This window comes from Gymnogyps californianus, chromosome 5, assembly GCF_018139145.2.
Source record: "Gymnogyps californianus isolate 813 chromosome 5, ASM1813914v2, whole genome shotgun sequence".
NCBI lineage: Eukaryota > Metazoa > Chordata > Aves > Accipitriformes > Cathartidae > Gymnogyps > Gymnogyps californianus.
Window position 1 is genome coordinate 60,010,012 of NC_059475.1, and position 15,528 is coordinate 60,025,539.

A 15,528-nucleotide genomic window follows, 5' to 3' on the forward strand; every position below is an offset into this window, starting at 1 on the left:
TCCCCTCCCCTCCCTGATCACCCCAGACAGCCCCAGGGAGCGACCCAGCATCCTCCCTGCCACCGCCTCCCCTCCTGGGGAGCCACCAGGAGACTCCCCACACACCATCTGCTCTCCCCAGGCGACTTGCAGGTGGCCGAGGACATCCCTCCCACACCATCTGCCTCCACGCCAGGTGGCCTCTCCTCATCACCCCCCCATGCCCACCCCAGCCAACGTCCCTGGGCCCTCCGGCTCTGGAAAACCTCACGTGTGCCGCCAGCACTAAACCCCATGGACAAATTCAAGTCTTTATTTGCCCTCTCCGTGACTGGCTGCTACACACAGGGTGCAGAAACTTGCTGCTAAGAAACCTCATTGAAAGCGGTGCTTCTCTGCACACACACAGAGCAGAAGGTGCTGCCCGTCCCCTGCCCGCCCAGCACGGACAGGCACAGTGGCAGCCGTGATGGTGCGGGGCTTGTCCTCAGCCGTCTCATCCACAGGGTCGGCAGTGGCAAGCCCAGCATCCACCACGGCTCCCAGACACCGCGTGCAAGCAGAGCATACCCTCGTCTGACTGCGAATGTCAAATGGCAGAGACGTACATAGACATCGACATGTACATGGCAGAAGCCGTCCACGTGCTGTGGGATTATTTTTAGCCTGACCATGATCGAAATGTCAGAGGGGGGTTTATTTATTTTCTCTGGAAGGCTCGTTGCTTGAAATCCCCATCGGCAGAGGCTGACTCTGACCCTGCTGTCGCAGTCGGGTCTGTCATCCCTTCCTGCCCTTGAAAAAAACATGCAACTAGGCAGGAGGGGAGGGTGACTGGCCCAGCGTGCCCGACAGGGCTGGCACCTTTCGGAGGGCAGGTGTCCACCCAGCACCACAGCCTGACTTGCATCCACTTGGCCAGGCTGCAGCTCTGCCAGCTCCCCCAGCCTCCCCACATCCCGGGAAAGGTCTCACCGAAGCTGCAATGGAAAGCTATAAAATTCAAGGGATGCAGGAGCTGGGCCTTTGAAGCAGACGTGCAGTCAGGAAGGGCAGGCAGGCCATGGGACGCTCTCGCTGCCCTTTAATGATGTGAGGGACAGAGTGTAACGATGCTGAGGCCTCGTGGTGCCCCAAAAGCCCACAGAGGACTCCCTGGAGATGGAGCAGCCTGTTCCTTCCCACTTCTCTGCCACTCGCCCCACGCTCAGCGCTGTGCCAGGAGTAAAGCTTATGACAATTATAAACCTGCCCCGGCTCCTGTCAAGCTCACAGGACCCTGTCTGCATGAAGGGCTCTGGGCGGACAAGCTGCCCCTGAGCTGGGACACCCACGTCCCTGGGGTGACAGCACGGCACTGCAGAGCGTGGCAGCACCCACCTGAGTCTGCGCTTTCCCAGGGTCCCAGGGCCTGACACGTCCCCCGCCTCGCACATTGATGGGTTATGCACAAATTTGCCCCTTTTCTTGTTAGGGAAGCAGATTCGAAGGGGAATGGCTGCTCAGAAAAGCACTGGCACGTCTGAGGTAGCAGAGCTTTTTTGCTTGTTTACACGGCCAGAGAGGAGCAGTAATGGCCTATATTAACACAATAGCAAAGGAGGGCCTTGAACCAAATCCAGCTTGGAGATTGTGACCAGTCCATAGATAACTGGGAAGAAAAGTCAGTGTTTTCCCGGCGGAACTGCCTATTTACATCTGAAAACAGCACAGACCTTGCCCGGAGGCTGGGACAAACAGCTCCTTTCACTGCCTGCTTCCCATGAGGCTTTCCCCTCCCTCTCCAAGAGGAAATTTCCAGTAACTGAGGTATAAAAATGAATGCAAGACTCTGCTCCAGAGCCAGCTGTAAAACTCATACGGGAAGAATTCCTCGTCCCACAGCTGGTGTCACGGCAGGTTGCCCCCAAAGCGGGTCGCAGCCTTTGTGTGTGGGGAGCGAGGGAAGAGGCAGCTCTGTCTGCACCCCTCCTGATGCAGGTCAGGCCTCAGGGAGTGGATCCAGGTGCCCAAAACCACAGGCACTGCTGGCACCATGGGCTAGGCAGGATTCCCTAACGGAGGGTCCTGGGTCCCTGGGGGAGGTTGCGATGCCATGTCATCTGCTAGGACACTGTGTGGTGCAGCAGTCCCTGGTTTCGTGTGAGATTGCATGAAACAACGGATGGAAACAGAGAGAAATTTGGCAAGGGGGAACCTTCCTCCTCTTCCACACACCACCACGCCACATCCTGGGAATAACCACCAGGACTCAGCTAAGCAGCCATCTCTAGGAAATTCTGAAGGAATGTCTTTCTGCCATATCTCATTCATCTTCCGACTGGACTTTGCATAGAAGATTAGGATTTGGGCCACGTGTTTATCCTGCAAAAGTGCAGGAATTGTGTCTTCCATAGCTGTCAGGCTTCTCCATGCATCCGGCTGCACGGATCCCTGAAGCTTTCAAGGAGCTGTGATTGCAGATGCTGCCACGTGGGAGCGAGACCTCATGTTTCTCACAGCAGGCCTGAGAGAAAGCAAGAAAAAAGCTGGGTAATTAAATAGCACTCGTCAGAACACGTGCAAGAGTCAAACAGCAAAAACATCCCTCCTATGCACAGACTCTTGCATGAAGCTATATCAACATCTACCTGCTGAAAATCTCCAGTTCCTGGGCTACTCTAACTAACGCAATCCATGGGCCCACAGCCATGGGCAGCATCCCTGCTGCTCCCTGCCCACTCTAGCCAAACCTACTCACTCCTCTTCTGGGAGGTCATTTCATGCTAACATGAAACAACCAAAGTTAACACTTTTCCAAAGTCCTCCCACCTTCGCATACAGGAGGGACAAATATGCGCAACTGTTGTGTTCCTGGCTGGGAGAAAGCAGATGATTCCCAATGTACCTGCAGGTCACACCCCAGAGCATGGCAGCAAAATCGCAGGGCTGGGACGGAAGGAGGAAGGTGACCTTCCTTTGAGCACATCCCATAACTGATTTCACCGTTACTGCTACCCCTGAGCTCGGGTGAGGCTACCAACCTGTGCTACACACATGCTTCCACTGCACTGCAGACTCAGCCAGGTCTTCTGGGATTTGGGAGCCTATTTACCCAGGGGATTTCAGCAAATAGGAGATTAAGTGACTTACAGTGTTTTAAAAACATGTTCCTGAATATCTTTTCTAAAGCGAAGGTGATGCCATGGGTAATTTCTTTAAAGGAGGGTATAAAAGTGGGTGGCTGATAGCCAGTTCATTATATTAGAATCAGTTTTCATTAGGAAGGGAAAGTTTGTGTGCTTATTAATTGTTTCTCTAATTGCTTTCTCTCCCTGCTACCAGGGTAGCCTGCTGTCTGCTTGTGCCTGGAGGTCCCAGGTCAGAGCTCTGCGTAACGCATCCCTGATCTGCTAACATGGGGAACTATAAATAGATGGTGACACCGGAGAGCGGAGAAGGAGGTGGAAAGGGACTGTGCTTCTCAACCTGAGATACTCAGTCTAGTCAGCTTATCCAACAGAAGGTGACTGGTGACAATCTGTAAATATTAACCGAGGGGGACTATTTCTGATAGCCAAGGGCTCTGGCCTGGCAAAGATAAAACAAAATTCTCTGGCTCTGAGCTGGAGCTGGACAAATTTGGACTAAAAAGAAGTTGCAGATTATATAAAGAAGTGAAGCAAACAGCTGCATGTTCTCAACTAAGATGACCTGCTCCAGCTTACCCCCCCCCAAAAAAAATTTGTGACTGCGAAGGAATCCCTTGGGGAACTGAAAGATTGCAGGTGCTCCAAATGAGCCCTAGCAATTCACACCAGGGGATTTAAGACCTTACAGTGACAGTCATCCCTCTGACTTTTATCACTCCTCCCTTCTGCCACCGGCTGCTGCTGCCAGCACAGAGGGAGCACGCTCGCCTCTGGTGCTTGCTTGCCTCTGGTGCTCGCAGCATGGCACAGTCACCTGAACAGGACCAAGCGTGGTTTAGTTAATACAGCTCTCATGGAGGGAGCAGCAGTGGGGCTCACACATCCCTCCCCTCGGCACCAGGGAAGCAGGAGCACCACCGAGGAGAAAATCCATCAGCATGCCCTGCCAGGAGGCAGCAGCGCTTGCCAGGGAGACCCTGCCCATGCACACATGGTAAGAGCTGGGAGGGAAGGGATGCTGCGGAGAGACCTTGCTGCAGGGACACACAGATGGGAGCAAAGGATGGGGAGGAAGAGCCGTATCTTCTCCTTTGTCCCTGCTGTAACCTGAATCATGCATCTAAGAACTCGGTGCCCTGCACTGCCTACAACATGATGCTTCATGATGTGGAAATTTGCAGGCAGAGAGGGAAGTAGAACTGGCATATACAGCAATGAGGACCTCAGGGAGGGGATGCTACAGCCATAGTCGTTCCACCTCCCTGTAAGCAGGAATGCCTATGCCTGTGCAGGTACACGTGTTACACACAAGCACACTCACACACACACCTACCTTTGCTAACAGCAGAGGCAGCCACAGAGTCCACATTTTCTAGGTTTTACTTCTATATCTGCAAAAAGCAAGTTTGCTTCTGTTTCTGATTCCCTGCAATTATCGTGAAATGCCTTCAAGAGAGCAGCTCTATCTTCTCGGCTGAGCGAGTCTTTGATGTCCAGCACAGAACTCAGATGTTCCTGCCTTTCCAAAAGGATAAGAGGGCAGGTCAGTGAACAAGTCAAGGAAAAAAGCATGCTTCCTATCACTCAGTTTTGCTGGACCAGACCAAAGATTGGAAGCTACTGAGCTGCTTTTTGACACCCTCTGGCCACCTAACAAGGAGGAGGCCGCATCACAAGAGCTGTGTGGGATATGGCTGAGCTCATGGGTCCCGAGCCCAGTGCACACAGCATCCCTGTGAAACTGTGGAAATCTTCACCTCAGGTTTCTCCTAGAAAAAGACCTGTATCCACCATAATAGGTTTCGGGTAACTCTGCATTTGACCATTTGGAAGCATTTTTGTTATCTTTTCTCCCCTCAAATGGAGCTACTTCTTGTTCATCTGGAAGGCTATAGGATTTTTGTTCTACATAGCATTGCTTTGCTGAGCGGGGCCACATTGTATTAGTCTGATTAACAAACAGGGCAAATGTATCCAAGCCAAACAGTTGTAAACATACGGGAACCCACTGCAATCAAGAACAGTGCATCTACTCACACCAGAATGACCTCCTCTGAGATCTGGATCAAAATAATATACTTCTGAGTACTTCCTATGCCCACTTCCTATACTATATATATCTCTATATATAGTTATATATATATTACTATTTATATATGTGTGTGTATATATAGTAAGAGAATAAGAATTTGCTATGCTGTATCAGATAAGCAGCTTTTTAGCTCAATAGCATCTTGAAAAGTAGTGAATGCTTAGGAAAAGAATATAGAAACCAGACAAAGCATAACATGATCTCTCTTTGTCTTTTTTTTTTGCTTCTGGCAGTCTGTAGTTTAGGGGCTTCCTTCACTGGGGGTTACATCATGACTGTCACATTGAATAGGTACTGAAATAATTATCTACCACAAATTGTTTGCTCCCCATTTGAAGCTATTCACACTTTTGGTCTTCACAGCATCCTGTGACAGAGAGCTCTACACTGTAATCATGTTAACTTGGAAAAATACAGTCACACACACAACACATCAGAACAAAAGACAGATGTAATAAACCACAGACTTTGGAACAAATGCAGTTAGCTAAGATCTCACCTTCCTAATAAAAGTTGGGTTTCATTTCTGTTAACAGCTTCCTGTGAAAAATGGAAGTGTATATTCTTGCTGAATACACCTAGGATTTTGTGGAAATAGTTATACCTAGAAAAGGATTGGTGAAGTGTTAAAGCCAAAAGCCAAGTGGTTGGAAGTTATGAAATGCCTGAGTTAAGGATGTTCTTGAAACCTACATTTGGCACACATGTGCCTGTAAATTGTCCATTTGGGTAGTATTTTTCCACAGCATTCCTGCTTTGTTGACAGCCATTTCATCCATCCTTCACCTTTACAAAAGGACATCTCAACTCCACTGGTTAATGTCCGGCAAAGTTACAAATCATGTTAACCAGGCAGCACCGAGTGCATTCAAAGGTAAGCATTGCGCCTGGCTCAGCACGCTACAGAAAGTATTGCAGGTCTAATATTGCTGTAGGTCTTCTGGTGGCAAGTAATCATGTAAGAAACTACAGAAGTCAAACCAATAAAAGACCTTACCTTAGTTCAGGAAATTCTTTGAGAATGGGCAGAAGGGCTATTTTCATCCCCTCAGCATCGGAAGTTTGAATAAGTTCTAAAATGGCTTTTATAGGATCCTTGAGGGACCCAGCTGCAGGACCCTGGGGAGAGAAGCAAAGGTGTGTTCAGGGCAAGGGAAGCAGCATACAACGTTAAGAGCTGGACTTGTATCAGACCGGGGATCTCACTGTGTGGGTTAGGGGCTTTGCAGGACTGTCTGTGCCTGTATAGAAGCCTGTTTTCCCTCCAGGGCAGGAGAAAAGAAACTGGGGTGTAGCCACAGACTGCTTCCAGGGCGGCTGGGTGACTACCTTCAGCAGCACAGAATCCCCTCCTGCATTTCCTTTGGCAAAGTAGGCAAACGTACCTCATTTTTCCCTACCTCACCTGTCCTCTCAAGGCCATTTCACCCTTTGGGAAGTGATTTGCTTCCAGAGGTAAGCACAGCCCTGTGCCTATGTGAAAACAAGCTCCGTTGGCCAGACACGATGGCATTTCTGCTGCCCTGGAGCAAGCCCAGGGACAGAAAAGCAACCCTGGGGAGAGGGTGAGGGGAGACCATCCCTGGAAGTGTTCAGGGTCAGGCTGGATGGGGCTTTGAGCAACCCGGTCTAGTGGAAGTTGTCCCTGCCCATGGCAGGGGGGCTGGAATTAGATGGTGTTTAAGGTCCCTTCCAACCCAAACCGTTCTATGATTCTATGATTCTATGGCACAGATCCTCTAACAGAAAAACAGAAAAAATGGGAAGCAGGGCTGGACACTGTAAAGGATATGACATAGCTGGTAGATGCTGCGTATGGTCAGCTCCCTCTAAACTGGAGCACACAGAAGAAGGCCTCATCAAGAAACACACGGCATTTTTAGCAAAGCCAGATGAAGCAGTATGCAGATGAACCGCTAAGAGAGAGCTTCAGGTCTTGCTCACATTTTTCATCAGTGTGGTAATGTGATTAAATTGCTTCCCTGAATTATTGATGCCATCACGTCAACAGAGACTCTGTGACAAAGCAAACCTGGTGAACGGGCTGCCAAACTGGGGCAGGAGAAGCCCAGGTTCCCCTGATCTCCACAGGGCATTAGAAACAGCAGGCCGCATTCTCAGTGCGGCTCACCTCCGCATTGAACATAAATTTAAAATAATAGTAATATTCGAAGACAGCCTTCTCTCTCTTCCTCTGCACTGCAGACACACAGCATGTCTAGCTCTGCACAGTGCACAAGCTGTACGCAGCTCTTAAGGCACCGACACTGTACAGCTTCATACTTGGCAAGCTCACTATTACAAAATGCTAATTAATTTGAAGGTGTCAGATTTAGTTAAGCGCTATATAGACAGTCAAGGTCAGAGGTAAACAACCTGCAATCTACAAGGACAAAAAAGAGGTGTCTTGCCAGCAGTGCTTAAGTGCCTTTGACACGTACTGCTCTTACGAGAGAAGCAAGGTATTTCCTAATGTGTTTTGAGGATGGAGGGGAAGGAAGAGCCTGAAGAGAGAGCAGAGCAGGGCAGGGAGCAGGTGCAGCCTGTGCAGCAATTGCATGATAAATTCAGTCTGCAGCAGAGTACACATTTTGCATGCATAACTGTGTACCTCATTTGACTGAGGATCAGGCTGTTCCCTGCAAATCGCTTGTGCATTTCCTCCCCGAAGTTTTCAGTGCTCTCATATCAAGTAAGAAAGCGAACAGACTGTGGACGCAAGGGAAACAGTGCTAACTAGATGCAGGCTTTTTTCACCCAAGCTGAATGTGGGGTTTTAGTAGATAATTAGATTTCCTGTATCTCTCTTTCCTTGCACATTACACCCAAAGCTGACGCTGAGCACAGCATTACTGGTAAACTTCAGAGTTAAGATTAGAGAATCCTCCTGCTATTCCCAATGGCTCAATTGCTCAACGCATTGACTCGTCTGTGATTGATTGATCACTCCAGGAGAGGTGGGTCTTCAGCTAAAAGCACTGGCAGCTTCCAGCTTTCCACCATGAAACTAATGCATTAATTGTAATGGGTCTGAGAGCTTTTTAGAGGAGCCTACAGACAATCATTGTGATTTCATTTTATTCTTTGGACAAAGTAAGAATTGCTGACAAATGACTTGCAGGGGGACTCGTCTGGGAGAAACCAGATTTCCAGTCCCTAGCACTTAAATTCACAAGTCGTGACAATGACTCAGAGTTTGTGAAATTATTAAAACCAATAAAGCCAAGTTTTTTTACCTGCTCTGTCACATCTGAGTCCTGTTACCAGACTGACTTTGCAACTGTTAACATGATGCTCAGTCCAGCCTCTTATGAAGTGCTATGCCTGGGCACTCTCAGCCTGCATTTGCAAAAGAGCTGTGCCAGGGGACATTGCACAGCGGCAATTCTCTGGCTGGAGTGGCCACAGGAGGGGATGCTGCTGGCATTGCAGTCCTTGCCCTTGGGTAATCAAGGGACCCATGTGACAGCCTGGTGGCAGCCACAGATGCTGCGTGTGGCACTGCCAATTACATCGGATTATGAATTAAGCAAAGAGGCTTTTTTAAGCTTCCAAAGTTGCTTCTGCAAATCAGACCTAGCATTTTTCCACAAGTTTTCTTCAAAGGTGTGGCTCTGCTTTTACACTCAATCTATCTCTTCTGCAATGCATCTTTACCTCCTAACGACGTGAGGTGTTTACCTCTGCAGGAAGACTCGCTCCTCCCTGCAACCGTCACCAACCACAACAGCATCAGCATGTTTCCGCCCCTGAGGAAACGCTGCAGCACAGGGAAATGGCTCACGCAGCCATCAGCCCAGCTCTGAGGGGCTGGGAAGGGCCTGCAGGGAGGGAGGAGGCTGGATGGAGGGGTAACAACACATACCCCATGTCCAGGGAGGAACAGCCATACAGGGCAATCCACGGAGAAGGTGAAGATGTGGAGCAGCTGATTTGGTTCATCACTCCAGAGGCTCAAGGGAATGCACCGGGGGGAACACAGCTCTTCCTCATCTGCACCCCCATGCCATGTACCAAAGGCTTGCCTGGGGGAAGCTGACAGCTTTGGAGCTGTCTCATCAGTTCAGAGGAGCGCGCCTCATTCTTATTTCAGTGGCAGGAGTGCAAAACTTGCCTCCTCTAGTCACACATTTCAGAACTATAAACTAACAGCTTCTGGCAGATCAGAAGGGCTGTCAGCACATCTGATTGTCATTTCTGTGAAGCTGGATACCATTGTGGTAAGACCTCTTAAGCTTTTCTGTTGCTTTCAGAGCCTTTTCCTCTGCTGGTACTGTTCTTGATGACGGAGAGCAAAACTGTAACCATATCAAGTACTTACTAAGCACTCTTTAAAGATGGTCTGCAGCATCCTATGATCTTCTTCTATCTTGCTGACAATCCTCCTCCTCTGCACAGAAGATGGTTTTCTGGAAGTGGTCAGGAGAGCCTGCACATATTCTGTAACAATGATGGCATTGACAGCCTTGACAAGGGCCTGTTCCAGAGCAAAGACACCCAGATTAACTTCCCTGTACTGAGCAAGGACCAGACCATACCTATAGGACTCTGACCAGTGTAGACAGCGGATATAGGGTCCATGCAGATGGCTGTCCCATTTCTTTGCTTAAGTATCCCTTTAAAATGCCTGGTCTAATGCATGGAGTACCTCCAAGCTGTATGTGGATGACATAAACATTGATGATAAGTGTGCAGACATCCAACCAAAAGCAATGGGACCAGTTAGCTGAGCCAGAGGTCACTCACACTCCAGAGAAGCAGTGACACTTGGCTTAGCCCCAAGCTAACAAACACGTCACTTGGGGACAGCTTGGACTACAGATAAAGCCAAATCCAGCCTCTGTGGAGCATCCCCACTAGACAGGTCCCAGGGCCATACCCTTGGGCACACAGTTGTGGCTGGGCACAGAGAAGTCACCTGGGCATCTCTGAGCCACCCACTACCTGCTGAGAAACCTCAGTGCCGAGACCATGGAGTGCCTGAAAGGGGGAGGGAGAGTGAGCGTTTCTAAGGGGAGATGGGCTGCTGTACAGAAACCACATTTTCATTAGCAATTGAAATCAGAGCAGTTTTAGGCCGCAGTCCAAAGGTACAGGAAATCCCCAGCCCTGTCCAAAACAGACAAAGCAAGAGACAGATAGCTCTGGCACAGTGCTCCACCACCGAGCTGCTGCTTGCCCCAGCACTAATGTGACATAATGTCCAGTGACAGGCTCTGAACAACAGCAGAATAGCTCCTAATTTTTTCTGTTCCATTACTTTTCCACATTTCAAAATGTTAATTAAAATTGGCAATGACAAAGAGCCTGCAGACCTGGGAGGGTAAGAGAAAGGGAGTCCAGTGCTTAGGGAACATGTGCGGCACAGGCAGCAGCAGCAAATCCAACCTGCGTGCAAAAGAGGGCACCCCAGGTACCAATCTCATTGCCGAAGAGACAGACTCAAGGGTGTCGTGAGACCCTAGACAAATTGTTTAGGCTACTGTAAAGGTGAAAAAACTTAGGTACTCTGTGAGGTTGTTCTTTGCCAACCCTGGCATATTTAACTCTGCCTGAGAGACTATGTCCTTTGGGGATCTGGACCTTTCACCTCTCCATGTCTCCACTCTCCATCAAAGGGATAAATATTCCTTACAACTAAGGTTGAAGCACATTAGAAGCTGAGAAGATTTCCGATATAATGGTATTGGGGCAACGGTAGGATCAGAGATGGCCCAGTGCTCCCCCTCTGTATTTGGGAGGTACACGCAGTTTCCACATTTCTTCACTTGTTGGTTTCCCTGCTGAGATTACAGAAAGGTCCTAGCTGTCACAGTGAAGAAGATATCCAATTCTGTTGGACAGAGGAACTGGACTGAGACCACTAGATCTTTAGAAGCCCTTTTAACAACAGACAAAACTGTAGTTTGGATTAATGTTCAAATATTGTGCCATCCAGAGGTTCAAGGACTAGTTTTAGTGATTTCCTGAGTAATATCTTGTTCTTACTTTCTTACTTATTTCTTACCTCATACGTATCTGTTTTTTTCTTCCCAAATGCCAAAAAGCTTTGCTTTAAGGATTCAAGGATGTGGTCAAAACCACTGTCACACTTTTTGAAGTGCTCCTTCAGTGTTCCCTGAGGAAAAGGGACAGACAGAGTCAAAGGGTGCACATGTAGAGACACTGCACAGACAACAGACACGGATTATTGTGCTTTTGCTCTTTCTGCTCTCGGAAACAGACTCCTCCACAAGCTGCAGCATCCTGTGCCTTCATTTCAAAGGAAAGCAAACCATGAAAGAAAGAAACAATTCAAACTCAGGAAGGATGTATTAAGTTCTTAAGCCCAAACCTGGAATACCAAAAACTACAAAAAATGGGTGGCAATAGCTCTAATCCGGGGACTATGTAGAACTTGCCCTACGGATGGGGAGTGCAGGAGAAGCCAGCCATTCTGCGCTCTTCTGCTCTGGCATCCTGCTCCCAGCATGGCTGTTGCCTCTTATTCAGTGGGAAAGTATACGGATCATTTAGCAGGCAGGCAGGGGATAAACTCTGTCTTTCATGATTCGAAGCCCATGTCAACACAGCCAGAGAAGGACTGCAAACCTGAGCCCTAGGTCTCCTGTTCCTCCCCAGGGTTGTCCGCACTCCCTGTCAGAACCACCCCCAGCTCCCGTCTCAATGCGTGGGCCCATGGGACAGGCTGGCAATGAGCTCTGGAGACCAAAACTGCACAGTGTGGCCAGGGTTTCTTCTATCATTTTCCTTTTGCTGCCTTCAGCATGCTCGAGGGAGCTGGTGCAATGAGCCTGAAGATGCTCAGGGGAGCTTCCCAAGGAAACGCACACCACCACATGCTATTAGGAGCCTGCAATGGTGTGTTATCTAGACATGGAGCCCAGGATATGAAGGTGGGTGTCTGGGCTAATAGTCTGATATTAGAAAGTGTGAAGGGAGGGGAATTTATCCCAAGGGAGGGGAACTTATCCCAAGGGCGGGATACATTTCTGGTCAGCCTTCTCTACTTCCTGACTGCCCACCACAGCCTTGGGCTTTGTGAGTTATCACTGCCCCCCGAAGATGCCTGGCTGCTGGGGATGAGTAGGTACCAGGTGAAGTTCAACCCTTGGGGTCTGGGTGCCCAGGGGCACCATGGGGTGCCCATTTGTAGCACAACAGCAAATACTACAAAGAGTGGAACTGGGATCCCAAAAACTGGAAAAGTTGAAGCTGTCAATATACAGCTTCAGACAAGGCAGAGGAGGGTACTGGGCCTGAAGATCAAACTATGGTTTCACACTTTCCAAATCAGGACATGAGAGTGAAGCGCGTGCCTGCCCTACAGTCTGAAAATATTCAGTGTTAACGTGGGTCTCCCATACCTTGACTTTAGAAGTGACTGTCTGCAGAAAATGATCCGTAATCGCATCTTCCGTCCTGTCTAGAAATCCATTTACCTTAACATCCTGACCAGTGCTGGCACTGCAAATGTATGTTAGCTTATGCCAGACAGTCCTGATAATAAAAAAAAAAAAAGGGATATGGAAAGTATTGATCAGATCAAATCAGGCTATTCTCTCAGATCAAAACTCTTCCTACAGTAACCAACACAACTGCCTGGATAATTGAATGGACACATGCTCAGGTCCAGGACTAGCTCAGTGACCCACATATGTGCACCCATCTTTTGAATGGCTCTCGTTAAGATACTGCCACAAGGACACAAAAGCTCAATGCACACAAATGCCACTTGTACCCATCACTGGTGAGATTAGATAAGTAAAAATTCTAGTATTTTCAAAAATGAGTAGGCATGAAGTGGCCTTGACAAATGGAGGCTGGGTGAGCATCCTGTGTGCCTCCGACACCCTACAAATACAAGACAAACAATTATCTTTCATCAGAACAGTCTTCAAGTCAGCAAATCCTGGTTAAAATGATTACCAGCTTGAAACCAGACATTTTACTTTCTGGAAAAGCTCAGTGTATAACTTCATTCTCAGTATAACTGTAAAGAATTACATAAAAGAGCCTCATAAGTATTCAGTGTAGGATCTAGCATCAGCAACATGCAAATAAAACAAACAAAACAGCTACCTAGGCTCAACGCAAGGCTCCAATGTCAAGTAAGCACTGTGCATATGCTGGATTTGGGCGTTTTGCTGACTCCAGAGATCCCCAGATAATTTTACACAGGAAGAAAAGAAGCAACCTTGTTTTCTCCATTGCTGCAAGCACTTCTGAAATTAGCTCATAGGTGCAAACAGCCTCCCCCACCCTTCTGTGCTTTATTGCTTCCCTCCTTCCTAGCAACCCCAGGGAAAGCCTGGCATGTTTGACTGGGTTTCATTCAGCAAAGCACTTAAGCTTGGGCTTACCGTGAAGTGTGCTAGCACACGCATCTGAGTGCAATGTTTATGAGGCTTTCCTAATGAAGGAGAATCAGGCCAGGGAAAGGAACCACATCACAACACACGGCAGGGTTGGCCAGGCTAATGTGCCCACATGCAACACGGTGTTGCTGCCTGCCTCCTGCTCAGTCCCATGGGCACTGGGAAGAGCGAGATGGTGGACCACAAGCTATGGCCACTGCACCTGCAGGGCCTGGGAGCAGGCGAGAAGCAGCAGTACAGCACTGCCGACGCAGCAGTCCTGGCCCTGGCCACGGGCACAGCCCCCACCTGAGTCTCTCGCTGGGGCAGCTTAAGGGTTGGTGTGCATGGGGTTGGATGACCAGATCCAGCTGGAGGCAAGGTTGACCCCATAGCAAAGTTAGAAGAAGATCAGACAGCAGAAAATTCATTTCACTTCCCATGCCACTAGGGTCTGGTTTCTAACCTGAGAATGCAGCAGTTCTCCAGGATTCGTAAGCCACTGCAGATCCCTGGGCAGCCATCGAGCTGGAGAAAGCTTCTTACTTCCTTCTCATAGCTAAATTAAAACAGGAGGACATATCTTTAAGCTGGCATGCTCCATAACGCATCTGACAGTGTTAGCCCAGCAGCAAATGGGAGAAATATTCTGTGATTATTCGTCTTTTCAGTGCACACAGTTTCACTCCCCAAGGGGGGATCTAACAGCAGGACAAAGACAGTCTCTGTCCTGCCCAGCTGGCGAGGGAGGAGAGCACAGGAACGGCACAGGGAGAGCCCTCGAGCTGCCTGGGTGCCACTGCTAGGGATCGAGAGGCAGGAGGTTCATTTTACCCTTGCTGTTGCTGCAATACTTGCTTCTGGGAAGCAACTCGGGCTTTGCCGGTAAAGCTGCAGAATAAAGCCTCAGCGTGTATGAATAACCCACAAAGTCCATCGACTGCTTCGTCTCAGCTTCAGTCTCACAAATGGCTCCTGGACAACTCTGTTTTATAGGAACTTCCTTCCTCTCATAATGTGAACGGCCAAGGATCTTAAATCAAACCTCCTTCTGAAATATTCACCTACAACCAGCAGTACTGGCGTTTTCTGCTGCAGGGGATACATAGGGAGGGAGATGCCCAAGGATAAAAAGCAGATGAAGGGAGCCAGAAGAAGTGGTGAGAGGGCAGAAGATGAGAAGACGACATTCATCCTCCTCTGAGAAGCAGGACAGAGCAGAGCTCCTCACCCTCCCAGGGAGCCAGCAGAAAGCACCATGCCTGGGAAGCACAGCCGGGTAGGAAGGGCCAAGCCTGGGCACTGGCCACGTGGCTGCCCCTCTTTCTGCTTGTTTTTAAGGTCTGAGCCTCTTCAGAATAAACATCCCCCATGGCTTAACCTGTCCAGGCAAGTCCGGGTGTACTTTGTTCCCTCAGCTTTAGTCCGACAGCAAATGCTGAGCACATAAACAGCAGCAAAGCGCTGTCTCTCCACTACCAGCTTGATGGGAAACAGCCATCAAACGAAAGAGGGGCAATGGCAGATCCAGCTGAACACAGCATTGCCAGTTGCTTCATCAGGATTTCTTTCTTTTGAGCACTGAAGGCGTGCCAAGGAGGAAAACAGCATCCCTCCTACCTCTCCAGGAACCTCAGGCACTCCTCCAGGCACACAGCTTCCACCTTGTCGCTCAGGCTCTCACTGACATGCCAGGCAGCCTCCATCTTCTCTGTTAGTATCTGTGGATTTCAAGGCGTGAGAGGAGAACAGGCCAAAGTCATTTTTCCCTATGCAGTGAACAGGAATACATCCCATCCCTTGCTCCACTGCAAATCCCTCTGCCTTCTAGGCATCAACTTCTGTTTTGGTTTTGAGAGCCCTTGTGGAAATAAAAGTATTTTTTAGGAGCCTGATTTTAATGCCTGATCCTACACCTTTGCTACCACTGCTTTCATTGCGGTCAACAGGCTGCGCTCGGGGGAAAGCC

The 15,528-nt window shown here is 49.0% G+C and overlaps 1 long non-coding RNA gene across 1 annotated transcript; it reads right to left on the reverse strand.

The window, feature by feature from the left end:
• Window positions 1-2,247: 2,247 nt before the first annotated feature.
• On the reverse strand, window positions 2,248-9,562 carry LOC127017299 (uncharacterized). Its single transcript, XR_007766562.1, has 4 exons — window positions 9,524-9,562; window positions 6,200-6,321; window positions 4,444-4,629; window positions 2,248-2,485 (listed from the first exon to the last, which is right to left on the reverse strand). It is a non-coding gene; the product is annotated as an uncharacterized LOC127017299 (long non-coding RNA).
• Between the last annotated feature and the right edge of the window lie 5,966 nt (window positions 9,563-15,528).